The following is a 12,762-nucleotide window of genomic DNA, read 5'->3' as shown; positions in this document are numbered from 1 at the left end:
TCGTGTGTGGTACGGGCTAAACGGTGCTATACTGGCCCGCATTGGCCACAGACTGTGGTGCGTGCCCGTAAGGATGACCCATCCTGCATGAGTAGTGCCAAGGAGGGCCTTAGGGCACTACGGACCAGGGGGACGGGGCGGGGGGCAATCCTTCAAGCGTCGGGTATTAGATTCACTTCCTGTTGTGTCAACGGCCGACCGAGAGGCTCCTTTAATGACGGGGTCCTGAGGGCCTTGAGTGCCAGCCTCCTCCCCAGCCCTGCCCTAGCGTTCCACCCAGCTGCTCACATCCAGCGTCATTCCCTCACCGCTTCCTCCTCCTGTATGTGCTTGTTCCTCCTTGTTCTGACGAATCTTTTCGAGAACAGGTGGAGCGTTTTGCTGTCCTGCTCTCGCGCGTGTCTTTGGCCTGTCTGTCTTTCCACCGTAATTCTCTTGCATCTCCTACTTGTGTATGTCCCCATCGTTCTTCCCATGTTTGCCCATTGTCTCCACTTGACGTAACACTACAGTCCAAACTCCCTGACCCATTCCCAGCAGTCTATTCTCCCTGATTCTTTGCCTACAGTCCATATGCCTGAAGCCAACTTGTGGCGCACAAGAGCAGCACACTAGCACAGCTGGATATTAATATGACTCTGATTAATGATTCTTCTTGTTCCAGGGCCGCTCGCAGTGTGTGCTGGCCTGAATATGTCTTGTCTGAGCTTCATCATAAACTGATTATTATTGATGTATTCCTCCTGCTTAGGTCGTTTGGCGCTGCTGATGTGCAGGTAAGCTGCTTCACCCTCAGCTGTCGAGGCACTGAAGCTGAAATTTCTGTATTAAGCTGTAATGGATGGGCTATAAATGGGAGGTGGACACTGGGAGGGGCAAAACATCCTAGCCATCACTGACTAACTCGTCTCTGTTGCAGGTAATGTGGGGGTCGACCCGGCCAGAGGTTCCGCTGTCAGAGTAATTCCCCCGTAAGTAGAACAGTTCATAAATGTCTTTCGTTGTGGTGGTGAGGAAATGTACCTTTACTGTCTACACCGAATGTTTTTTTTCCCTGTCAGCAGCAAAGTCATGGATAAGGTAAAGTAAGGCGGGTGTTGCTAACTGTAGCAGTAATGACAAAGTGTGGGGCGCTATGCTCATCGGGTCCTTCCCACTGCTGGTTGTTGTGGCTCAGGTCCTGATGTTATGTAACATAGCACCTGTTCCTTTCCTCTGTTCATCCTTGTTACTACCACAGACACTCAGGCACCCGAGTATTTGCCCTCGACGACAAATCCTCGCTTGTATCGTTCGTTCGTTCATTCATTTAGGTGATCATACAGGCGAAAAGCACTGCCAGTCCTCAGTTCCCCACCTTTGTTCATCTTAGCCTACTGCAGCACACAGGACAGACGCGGGTGGCATTCATTCTCTAGTATCCTCAGGGATGTATAGAGTTGTTAACAACTTCTAATTATCGAGCTAAAGCTTACTTATATCAGTGTCCTTACAGTGAATTCCAAAGGCTGTTGTATGTTGACAGCTGAAATGTCTAAATATCTATAAGCTTACTTATATCAATATTCTTACAGTGAATTCCAAAAGCTGATTCAATCCCCAGTGATGTGTATAGTTGTTAAAGCTTCAGATTATCCAGTGGCTTGCTTGCGTCAGTGTTCTTGCCGTGAATTCCAAAGCTTGATCCTCTGTCATAGCACTTCTCTGCCACGAAGGGTAGCCATCTTGAGGCGTCTCGTTGTCGGCCCGAGGGTTGTGGAGGCGGCGGCGGCTTGCGTGACGCGCATCACGCAAGAAATCGTTGGAAAATATTTTATACATCTCGATGTATCCGAAGTGATTGCTGGAAATGATAACTGGGAAGGACCGTTGGCGGTACATTGGCCTCTGGAGACGTGGGGCGGAGGGGCGAGTGTAGCATGGCCTCCTCCTCCCTGGAGAATGGAGCATGTTATCGTCTCTGAGCTCAGGGTAGAGAGGCATAAGGGCCACATGCATAAGCTCTCTGATCCCATGGACCATTCTGACTTCAACGCGCAGGCTGCAGAAGGTCGAGATTTCCATGGCCGGGTGGAGAGGTCTTCCCCTCTCCTGGGGAAGATCATCGACTCGGCCTATCAGGCGGGTCTCGGTATGTAATTCTCGCCATTACGACGGGGCGCCGCGAGGCCCAGTGTGGCCTGCCGTCACGGGCAGCGATTGAGCTGTTTAGGTCGGCGTTGCTCGGCTGTCAGGGAATTCCCGCATGTAATGTTATCTGGCCAAAGAGTTAAGATCCACTTCCGGGGCGGAAGGGAGCGGCGGGAGACGCGGCGACCATCGGCCCTCTGGACGTAAAGAGGAGGAACACCACCCGGGCGTTACCTGGTACTACTTGGTTTGTTTACTATCCCATGGTGCCCGAGGAAGAGGGGTGTGTTGGGGGTGTGTTACTATCCCTTGCTGCCCATGAGGGAGGAGTGGTGGGTTATATATTCCAAGTGGCAGGAGTTAGTGCTCGAAGCGTGCACGTTTGGGGCGCCCCAGGCTCTTATACGGATTCCCGGGAGCATTGAATAGGTTCCGTGATTTCAGACGTGGGTGAGGGAGGGGGAGCGGGAGGTCCCCGAAGACACCGTTGTAGGTGGTGGTGGTGTACGTGCCATCACGGGCAGAGGAGGGCACTTGCGAGGTAGGATCTAAAGGCGATCTGGCCGCGTTGTGAGGGATGGGAACGTGTGTGTGTGTGTGTGTGTGTGTGTGTGTGTGTGTGTGTAATCCCGATGATTGATGGCGATGGGTGGGGGGATGTGAGCGATGGATGAGTGGTGGGTGGGGGATGTGAACGATGGCTGCCTGGTGGGTGGGGGATGTGAACGAAGAATGGCGGTGGGTGGGGGATGTGAACGAAGAATGGCGGTGGGTGGGGATGTGAACGATGGATGACGGTGGGTGGGGGATGTGAACGAGACGCGTGCCGGCAGGTAAACACAAGAGGGACAGGTGTAAGCGGGCGCGGGAAGCGGCCGCCGGCCCCGATAACTGCAAGCGGCTGACGGAGGAGAGGATAATGGACTCAAGTTGGGAGGAGAGGGTGAGGGGAAAAAGGCAGCAGGTACCGGGATGAGGTTGGACGTATATGGCGGGAGGAGGAGGAGCAGGGCAGTACAGTAACGTGATCACGGCGGCCTCCAGCTGCCTCCTTTCCCGCCATCAGTCTTATCTCCTGCCTCCCTCCCCAAGCCTACCACCAGTCCTCACCATCACCCTTCTTCACCATCAGCTCCTCACCCTGGCTCTCTGCCCTCCCCTTGCACCACCATCTCTCTGAGTCTCTTCTTTGATTCTCTTTTGCTCCTGCTGGAATAAAAAAAAGTCCTCCTCTCTCATGTCCACCTGCCTCATCTTTCTCATTTCCACCTTCCTCATCTTTCTCATCTCACACACCAGGTCTCTAGGTTGACATATGCACGTCTGTCACCTCATCATCATCTTAAGTTTGTGACAATGCTCACGCGAAAGGAAACAGTCATTTACACCCACACCCACACACACACACACACACACACACACACACACACACACACGTGTACGTGTGTGTGTGTGTGTATCCCAGTGTGGAAACTTTGGCCAAAGTTGAGTTCTCCAAACTGTTCGAGGAAGTATTCAGACGTTAAGTATACCGTGTTCCTCGCGGGATTTTTGCCTCATTAGTTCTGCAGTATAGCTCTTGAAGGGATAATGTGCAGCCTGGGTTGACCTGCTGCTGGTGGTGACACAGATCCTCCTCAATCGTCTAGTTCAACGTGCGGGTGCGATCCCCTGGTGAGGAGACGTCGAGGCGGTGAGGCTGGTCGACCACCTGCATCAGCCTTACGAGTTCTGTCTTTCAGAGTAACAGACTCGGGCAGAAGAGTGGTCCTGTCTTACCATGTCGTAACCTTCCCTTTCCGAGATGGTCGTGAATGGGGGAGGGAGGGCGGCATGCTTGAGGCGCATGGCTGAGCTTTTGGCCCACCACTGTGGAGGGCATGCTTGTAGCGCATGGCTAAAATGGACTGCGAGAGAGAGAGAGAGAGAGAGAGAGAGAGAGAGAGAGAGAGAGAGAGAGAGAGAGAGAGAGAGAGAGAGAGAGAGAGGGGAGCGTGAGGCGTTGACAGCATCCCCGTACTTTCTGTCCCATGACCAGACGCTCGGAACCCTCGTCTTGAAATGCGACCACAGCATTAGCACGGGCGTTACACATCCTCTGGGGAGAGAGAACTTGGACGATGGCGGGAATCGTGCCTTATAGTCAGTCCTCCTCTCCCGAAGTGTCGGACGGAGGCGAGATATACTTCTGCGTGTGGTTAGTTTGGGTGCGAGGATTGCATGTGTGTATTTAATCATGTATGTGCGTATGTGTATGTCAGATAAGATGCGTGTATGTCATCCCGCCTCCTTGTACACAGTCATGCTGGAAGGTGAAATACTCCCGCATGTCTTCTACCGATCCTTCCATATATTTTTTTCTTCCCCGCCTCAATATTGCTTTCGCCCGCACCGGGTGAACCTCGTATTAGGCCATTCCCGAGGGTGTTGGGTGTGTGTGTGTGTGGGGACATTAGAGGTCTTGGGGTGGGCCATCGCGCCGAGGCCGCCCCCAAGTTTGGAGATTCTCGAGGCCATCGCATTGATTTCCAATTGATGCCGCTGGGCCGGTGTGCTCCAGGCTGTAATTATGTCGGTGGGAACCGAACCTGTGTCCTCACGTTGCTGTTGCTGCTGCTGGGATGGTTGGTGTGAGGCCCGGGTGTCTCCTTACCACCCTTCCCGCTTATTCGGTGATCGTCGTGTGGCACGGGAGACCGGGCGTGTCACAGCACCTGAAGGTGGCGCAGCAGAACCTCCCCATCTTGGCCAGACAGAGCATCCCATCCCGGGAGGAGGCTGCAGTTCGACTTGGGATGAAAGTCTTCTCATGCATCGTGTCACCTGTTACGTCATCAGTGTCAACTGTTGCGTCATGTCGTCAGTGGTGTGTCATGTCGTGTCATATCTGTGATAGGACTGTGTGTCACGAGCTATGAGCGACGACGTCCAATGCCCCACCACCCCGCCGAAGGCGGACCTTGAAATGAGGATGAATATCGTGAGTTATGAGGGCCTCCGGCGGGAAAGCGAACCCCTGAAGTGGTGTTGCTCACGAGGAGTTGTGGAAGTCCTCAGGAGGGAGAGGCTGGAGTGGTGGCTGCTGCTGCTGAGGGTGCTCCGCGGGCTTTCACAAGGCAGGTACTGTGGTAGGCCACGGAGATGCCGGAGGGCAGAGCGTGCCCGTAGTGGCTCCTGGCTCTTGGTGGGGGTCATGACTGATCCTGATGGCGCACGGTGCTCAGATTGGAAAGACAGTGCTCTCCTGGTGGCCCTTTGGAGACAGTGGGATTGGTGGGTGTGGTGGGTTAGGGTGGGGTGATGGCAGCCGTGGAGAAGCAGTGATCGAAGGATGGCATGTCCCCATGTCATCAGAGCGCCCTTTCCGAGAGAGAGAGAGAGAGAGAGAGAGAGAGAGAGAGAGAGAGAGAGAGAGAGAGAGAGAGAGAGAGAGAGAGAGAGAGAGAGACCTCCCCCTTCGGCTGTCTCACACACTCCCCCGCCCCCTGAAGCTCATAATGGCGCATCTGTGCCGGTGAATCCTCCGTTGTCTTGCCCCGCCGCCTCTACAAAACCTTTACGCCTTCCCTGAGACCGATATCTGAGGATCACGTGTGTGTGTGTGTGTGTGTGTGTGTGTGTGTGTGTGTGTGTGTGTGTGTTCTCTCGCCTCGACGATCTGGTGGTGTTCCACCTCCTCGACGAGGCGGAAGCAGCTGGGTTGCGTGGTTGTCCTCTTGGTTGTTGGTGGGCGACTGGTGCCCGGCTCTGACGGCGGCGAGGTGGGGTTGGGGGTGAGGAGGAAAGAAAGAGAGAGGTGGGTGATGTGCGGATGGCATGGCTGCCTTCAGTCTCCCGGCGTAATGACGACACTGAGAACTTTACTCGCCAGTTTAAAACAGTCATTTCTGGCTTGTGTGAAGATCAGAGACGAATAAATACGCTCACAGCAGGTTCCCAGGGGGAAGATATTTCAGATTTAATTTTCCGTTGGATATTCAGGGATACGTTTAACATGAGTTTTTACTTTCTCACGTCCATCGAGCCCCAGCGGCAGCAGCAGCTGCTACAGTGGAAAAGGTTCACCTGGTGGGTACGTTTGTATACCCTTCAGGAGCTTTTGTTTTCATCAGATGCCTTTTTCTTTAAGGTGATATTGAGATCGGATTCTGTAGTTTGGGTTGGCTATCCCATTTTGGGGTATTTGTGAGGTTGGAGAGCCAAAGGCTGAATTGATAACGGACTGGATAAGGTCCAGGTGATGATTGGAGGGAATCGGGTGGTTCAGTGTGATGGGGACCTTTTTGATAGATGGTTTAGGAGCTTCTACGTCTGTTGTGTGGCGTACAAGGCGGTGTGTGTGTGATTACTAACTGCGTGTTACGGGGAAGAGTTTGACACTCGTGTTGCCCCGTCTCTTACATCCCTGATCGAACAGAGGAAAGACATGGTATCATGGACCCAGCTATTGGGGGGTGGAAGATCTCCGAAGCCATCGTGAGGTAGACGTAAACGATGTGTTCCTCAGACATGAAGGGATGGGAGGCGGGAGGTGCGGCTGCTCTTGTTAAGGAAGTCAGAACTTGGTCATGTGTGGCACTAGCAATCCCCCTCTTTTCGTTCGCTTTCTCGTATATGTCGTTTCGGCTTGTTCCCGAGAGCTGGCTGCTTCTGCACCTCCACTGCCCGTTAGGTCACGTGTTACCGAGCAAGCCATTGCCTAATACAACTGTGTGGCCATTGGCAGCACGGGGGTTAGGTCTTCATGTCCGTTTCTTTCCCCACATCGCTAAGCTTTGGAAATCTTGACGTTTTCATGGGTCTCCTCAAACCTGCGACCCCACACGCTTGTAAAACACAAGCCTTTCACTTCCCCCAGCGACCAGTATAGTATTATCTTCCCTCTAATTTTGTTCATATACCTGACCTCAAGGTGAACTGAAGACTTTATCAAAAGGGGCATATTGGGCTCCTCCCACCTTCAAACACCTTTCTCTTCCCTACCCTCTTTCCTCAACAGAAAATGTCCATACGAGGCTGCATGCCTACTGTGCTGAACTGCTCTTTGCTACAGAGAGAGAGAGAGAGAGAGAGAGAGAGAGAGAGAGAGAGAGAGAGAGAGAGAGAGAGAGAGAGAGAGTAGAGTAGAAGTGGCCAATGCAGCCTCTGTGCCGGCCTGAGACGCCTCCTCGTCACACCCTCGTCAGCCGAAGAGCGACGTAGCCACCACCACCACCACACAGGTGGCATGCTAGCTGGAGTGCTCCGCCGTCTCCCAGGTAACGCTAGCAGTGTGAGGCGTGGCTCACCAGCCCACTGTACTGTACAACCATTACCATTCGCAGTGAATAATAGAGACGTGACAACACAGCCTCAGGTGCTGGAGTGTCTCTGTCTCTCTTGCCAGTAACCTCAGTGCCTTAGATAAAGTACGCGGCCCCACAGCCATACGTACGCACTGGTGGGCCGCCCATCATCTTCAGTGGCCAGGATAAAGACGCGGCCCCACTGGGGGGTTTGATAGGGCGTGATATAGTGGCGAGAAGTTAATTTGTCGGCTCCCTGCCGTCCTCTAACGAGGGTAGAGGAGCCGCACCAACCCCTGCTGTGTTGCCGGCCAGCCAGGCCCGGCACCACACGCACACACACACACACACACACACACACACACACACACACACACACACACACACACGCTGCTGCTCCTTATGATGTGATGCAACACACACACACACACACACACACACACACACACACGCACGCACACGCACGCACACACACGTTGCTGCTGCTGATGATGCTGTAAAGCAGCACTCACACACACGTCGCTGCTGCTGCTGTGCCACGACCGCCTGCTCTTCTTTGGTTCTATAGCGCCGTGTACTGTTCCGTCCTCTTGACCAAACTGCTGAGAGAGGGATGGATGGTTTTAGGGCCTTGAGGCCTTAGCTTCTCTAAATCTAAATCTAAATTCATGGAAGTTAATCAATAGCCTGTAAGATCGTATCAAAAACTATTAATGTTATGGTAAGATAAAGTCCCAGACCCAGCTGTGGGATTAGAAGACGTCCGAAACCATCGTAAGGTATACGTAAGGTAAGGTAAGGTCCCAGACCCAGCTGTGGGGGTAGAAGACGTCTTAAACCATCGTAAGGTATACGTAAGGTAAGGTAAAGTCCCAGACCTATCTGTTGGAGGTAGATGAACTCCGAAACCATCGTAAAATATACTCAATGTAAGTTCATAGACTAAACTGAGGGGATAGAGGGTGTGTGCACATATAACTAGACAGAATCAACGTCGCAAAGAAAATGTGGAAATGTTCCCTTCATTTTTGTGACATACGGCAGCTAGTGTGTGGGAGAGGAGGGAGCGGTTGCTGGTCCTCGAGGAGGCGTCTCTTACGTTGCGTGGGTCTGGTCGTTGGTGTCCGTCACGTCCTTGTTCCCCACGTGTCCGTCAACTCATCTAAACTTACACAGGAAAGTTGTGGTGCTCCTTGGTGGCCCCTACTGTGGCAGAAGTTGGTGCTGAGTGCCGGGTAACGACCGTGAGATGTATATGCCAAGGGATGTGCTTGGTTCCCCCCACCAGCAGCTCGATGGCAGTGGACATCGCCACCCTTCGGTCTCTCCGATGTGATGGACGTTTGATGGAGCGCGAGGTGTGTGGTGTGTGTGTGTGTGTGTGTGTGTGTGTGTGTGTGTGTAGGCTGGCAGTGTGGAGGGTGTGTATGGGCTTGGGAGAGGCGTGGATCACCATGGTCGTGAGAGGGTGGCAGTCATTGCTAACATGGAAGGGCATGTGTTGGTCGAGTGGGAACGGGATAAAGTTTGCAAGGGACAGGATTGAATGGACGGTGAGACGGTGGAGTTAGACGGTGGATCGTAGGTGGGGATGTGTGGAGGAATGTGGATGGTATGGAAGGCCTTGAGGATCTGGCCATGATGGACTGTTTGAAGGATCGCTTGTTCGATGTCTCGAGGGCGACTGGCTCATGGCTAATGGTGGGTCTCTTGGGGGAGTGGTCAGCTGCTGGCGTCGTCACGTCATTCATGGCCGGTGATGGTGTCTCTTGGGGGAGTGGTCAGCTGCTGGCGTCGTCACGTCATTCATGGCCGGTGATGGTGGTGGTGTTGGACCCCAGGGGGTCAGCTGGGGGCGTTGCTAGGGGTCATTATGTCACATTAGTTTCTCTTAATGGTCAATACATGAGCCTCATCCACCCTCGTGAGGGGAGATGGCAAGATACGGTTGGTTATCACAAGGGATTACAACGCTGGCATGATGTGGTGTCCCAGGGTCGCCCTTCTATACCCTTTTGAGGGTGCGTGAACATTCATTCCCCTTGACCACGACGGCACGACCTTTATGCACGACGGCACGACCCTCAAGGACGACGGTACGACCCTCAAGGACGAAGGTACGACCTTTGAGTATGGTGGCACCCCGACGTCTGTTCTCAGCGTGCCTGTGAGGTCCCAAAAGAATCATCTAGATGAAGATGAATTCAGGTCATGTTCCCTCTGTGATCCCCGTAGTCGGTCTTCGACATAGTACGGCAACACGAAACCTGTTGATAATGTTATCGCTAATCTGAGGGTGTTTGAAGATACCTTTGAATCCTCTATATCTAATTTTTCAATGACACCACATTAGAGAAAAAGCCCATGCAAGAAGGACTCTTCTCAAGGATCGAGAGTGATCTAAACGATTTAATGGCGAGGTTAGAAACACCCAATGGACTTCAAAGTAGACAGTGCATGAAATGCATTTCGTCCAGACAAACAGCATTTGCGGAGTGTAGTATACTCCGTAAGCCAGCACCAAGAAGCTGAAGGAGAGAAAAAAGACTTTGGACTAAATAATCAGTAACGACCCAAGATACACAGAGAGAATATTAGCTTCCAGTGGCTAGAAATATAAGCTAAAAAACGGAGAACACAATACTGGCTCTTTACAACGCCCTTCGTCAGACCGCATCGAGAATACGGCGCCAGTCATGACGCTTGTGTCTGTGTACACTGCTGCAGGCCTGGTACAGCGCAGCAGTTCTGTGTAGTCGGTAAATGCTGGGAATACCTTGTTTTATCATCATCATCGACCGCCCACACTTTTACTACTGTGTGGGGAATTCCAAGCATCTCTCGCAGAGCTTGAAAGTGTGTGTTGCAATGCTGGATTGTAAGAAACTCGGCGCTTGGCTGGTATCAGTTTTGTCTAACAAGGTTTTCCTGTGTGATGGTTGGACACTGAGGACTGGACGTGGGCAGATGTGGACGTGGGTATCTTTCGTAAGATTTGTCGCCCTGAAATTGTCCATCATTTTATCTGCGTGTTGATAAAGTTTCTGCTGGACATGGTTATCTGTATCGTCTTTTTTTGACGTCTATGTCAAAAGCTGTGTAACAGTGCACAGCACAGCTCACTGGTTGACACAGAGGTGTGTCTCTGTGTAAAGGCGAGGGCGCTGGTGCTTGCCCGGCGCGTCTCTGTGCCACAGGGAAACCCATATCAAGGTCTGGTTGCCTCTACCTCCCTCGGGAACCGGCGGAAGGGATGGGAAGGGTGTTGCTCTTCCCTCCAGCCTGTGGAGGGAGGGCGGGAAGGGCAGGAGGAAGAGGAGAGGCGTCGCAGACAACGGACACCATCACATGGTCGACCGTGGGAGAGTAATGGGTTTTACAGTGGTGAGGAACTGATGAAAAACTGATAGTGGGAGAACTGGGTCTCCCACTTCGTCCAGGTGCTAACCCACGCCAGGAAAGTATATAGAAGTGATGTCCAACCCGACTGACGGGTGAAACGTATTCAAGTCCCTCAGTTTAAAGGGGGCACACCTTAAGTGTAATTCAGGTAGAGCCTTGAGTTTGGTCTCTACCTTCCCAGGTCGACACTGGAGGCTGGTTTCTACCCCCCCTCACAAGTAGACCATGGAGGCTGGTCTCTACCTTCACAGGTCGACCCTGGAGCCTGATCCCTCCCTCCCTCTTCAGATCACTAAAACACAACTCCTCTAAGTCTAGCGGGCCAAAGCATTTCCATCAATCCTCGTCACACTCAATGGCTGACGGAGATGTTGTCCTGTGAGGGTGACGACGCTGTAGGTCCTGAATTCCTCCGTCAGGTGCTTCCTAGTGTCCCCGAGGTATCTAGATCAAAAGGACGTGGATGACACTGCGTGAGGGAGGTCGGCAGCAGCAGCAGCAACAGCAGCAAGGTCGGTCTGTGACCTTTTCCCGTGAGGGGACGACTGGACTCCACAGACAGACGGAGGGATGAAAGAATAGAGCAACGGCAGCAAGGTCGGTCTGTGACCTTTTCCCGTAAGGGGACGACTGGACTCCACAGACAGACGAAGGGATGAAAGAAGAGAAAGGGACAGGTACGAGAAATCCACCGTATGGTGACGGTGGTGAGGATACGGGCCATGGGACGAATACCTGGATAAACGGGAAGGTTTCAGGAGCCTAAATGAGCGTGGCATCGGTGGGCTGGGCCTGCGGGAGGGACCTGCCCAAGACAATGCATCGTCAGCGAATATGGTGGTCAACGAGATGGGCGGACTGAACGAGTTTTATGATGTACGAGTAGCATGGTTAACGAGGATTGGGGTGCGTGTTGACGGTCTGTTCATTATGGCGAGCGGCCGCGCCATCATCTCCAATAATTTATGGCTAATTAAGGCCGGGCCCTCATGCCTGCCTGGCCGTGTGTGACGTGATAATCTGATAGTCGAGGGCGGCGGTCCGCCATGCTGTGCCTATTGATCTCTTGTCCCTCCCCTCCCCAACCCCACCACTTCTTCGGCTACAGCTTCATCCTCTCTCTCTCTCTCTCTCTCTCTCTCTCTCTCTCTCTCTCTCTCTCTCTCTCTCTCTCTCTCTCTCTCTCTCTCTCTCTCTCACGTACGTACGTGTATGTACGCGCGTCTGAAGATATTTAGGCCCCCCCTGCTCACATGAGTGGGGTTTACGTTGCATCCCTGGCGTGGCGGCGCCCGCCGCGCCACCCCTCACTCCCGTGGCACGCTTCTGGGAGCTGCTTCCCATAGCTTTTGTTTGGAGACCAGCCACACGAGGGTTGACCGTTATGACTACCGCTTCTCGTACAGCTAAGTTGTGGATTCTTCCTCCGTCTTGTGTCCTTCTTCTCATAGACCTTATACCTTTAAGGGCCGGGTCTGCAAGCATTGAAGGACGCTTATATTAATACTTCCTGGATTATTTTCCTTATAGTCATTTTCTTATTTTCATCAGAGGGGGGAGGTCATAACTGAGCCATGCTTTTGTCCACACACACACACACACACAGAGCCACACTCAAATGCTTTTGGATACATCAACCTTTTTACTTTCATCATGCAAGTTATATATTGATTATCATGCTGGGGATCAGTAATTCAACGGCGATGTTTCAAACGATTTCAAGCCTTATTTCACACGATGGATTCCGCAAGTAGGTAACTGCCCACTGACACTGAGCTAAGACTGTCAAATAATTTCCTGGCAGAATCCTACGAGCTTTTTATCAATATTCGGGTCACACTGGCACACATCTGATCCTGAGGAACTCTCCCTGTGGATAAGGCCTTAACCATCTCAGTGTTAGCCTCTTACGATCCACAGGTTCAAGAAATATTAGAACTCACTG

The 12,762-nt window shown here is 52.5% G+C and overlaps 1 protein-coding gene across 3 annotated transcripts in view; it reads left to right on the top strand.

The window, feature by feature from the left end:
- The window catches only part of LOC139754242 (AT-rich interactive domain-containing protein 3A-like), a 141,195-nt gene that overhangs the window by 30,705 nt on the left and 97,728 nt on the right, over positions 1–12,762 (top strand). The window lies entirely within an intron of this gene.

The sequence above is a fragment of the Panulirus ornatus genome, chromosome 16 (genome assembly GCF_036320965.1).
Source record: "Panulirus ornatus isolate Po-2019 chromosome 16, ASM3632096v1, whole genome shotgun sequence".
NCBI classification, from domain to species: domain Eukaryota; kingdom Metazoa; phylum Arthropoda; class Malacostraca; order Decapoda; family Palinuridae; genus Panulirus; species Panulirus ornatus.
Note: the sequence above shows the minus strand (reverse complement) of the source record. Positions and strands in the feature narration are given on the sequence as shown.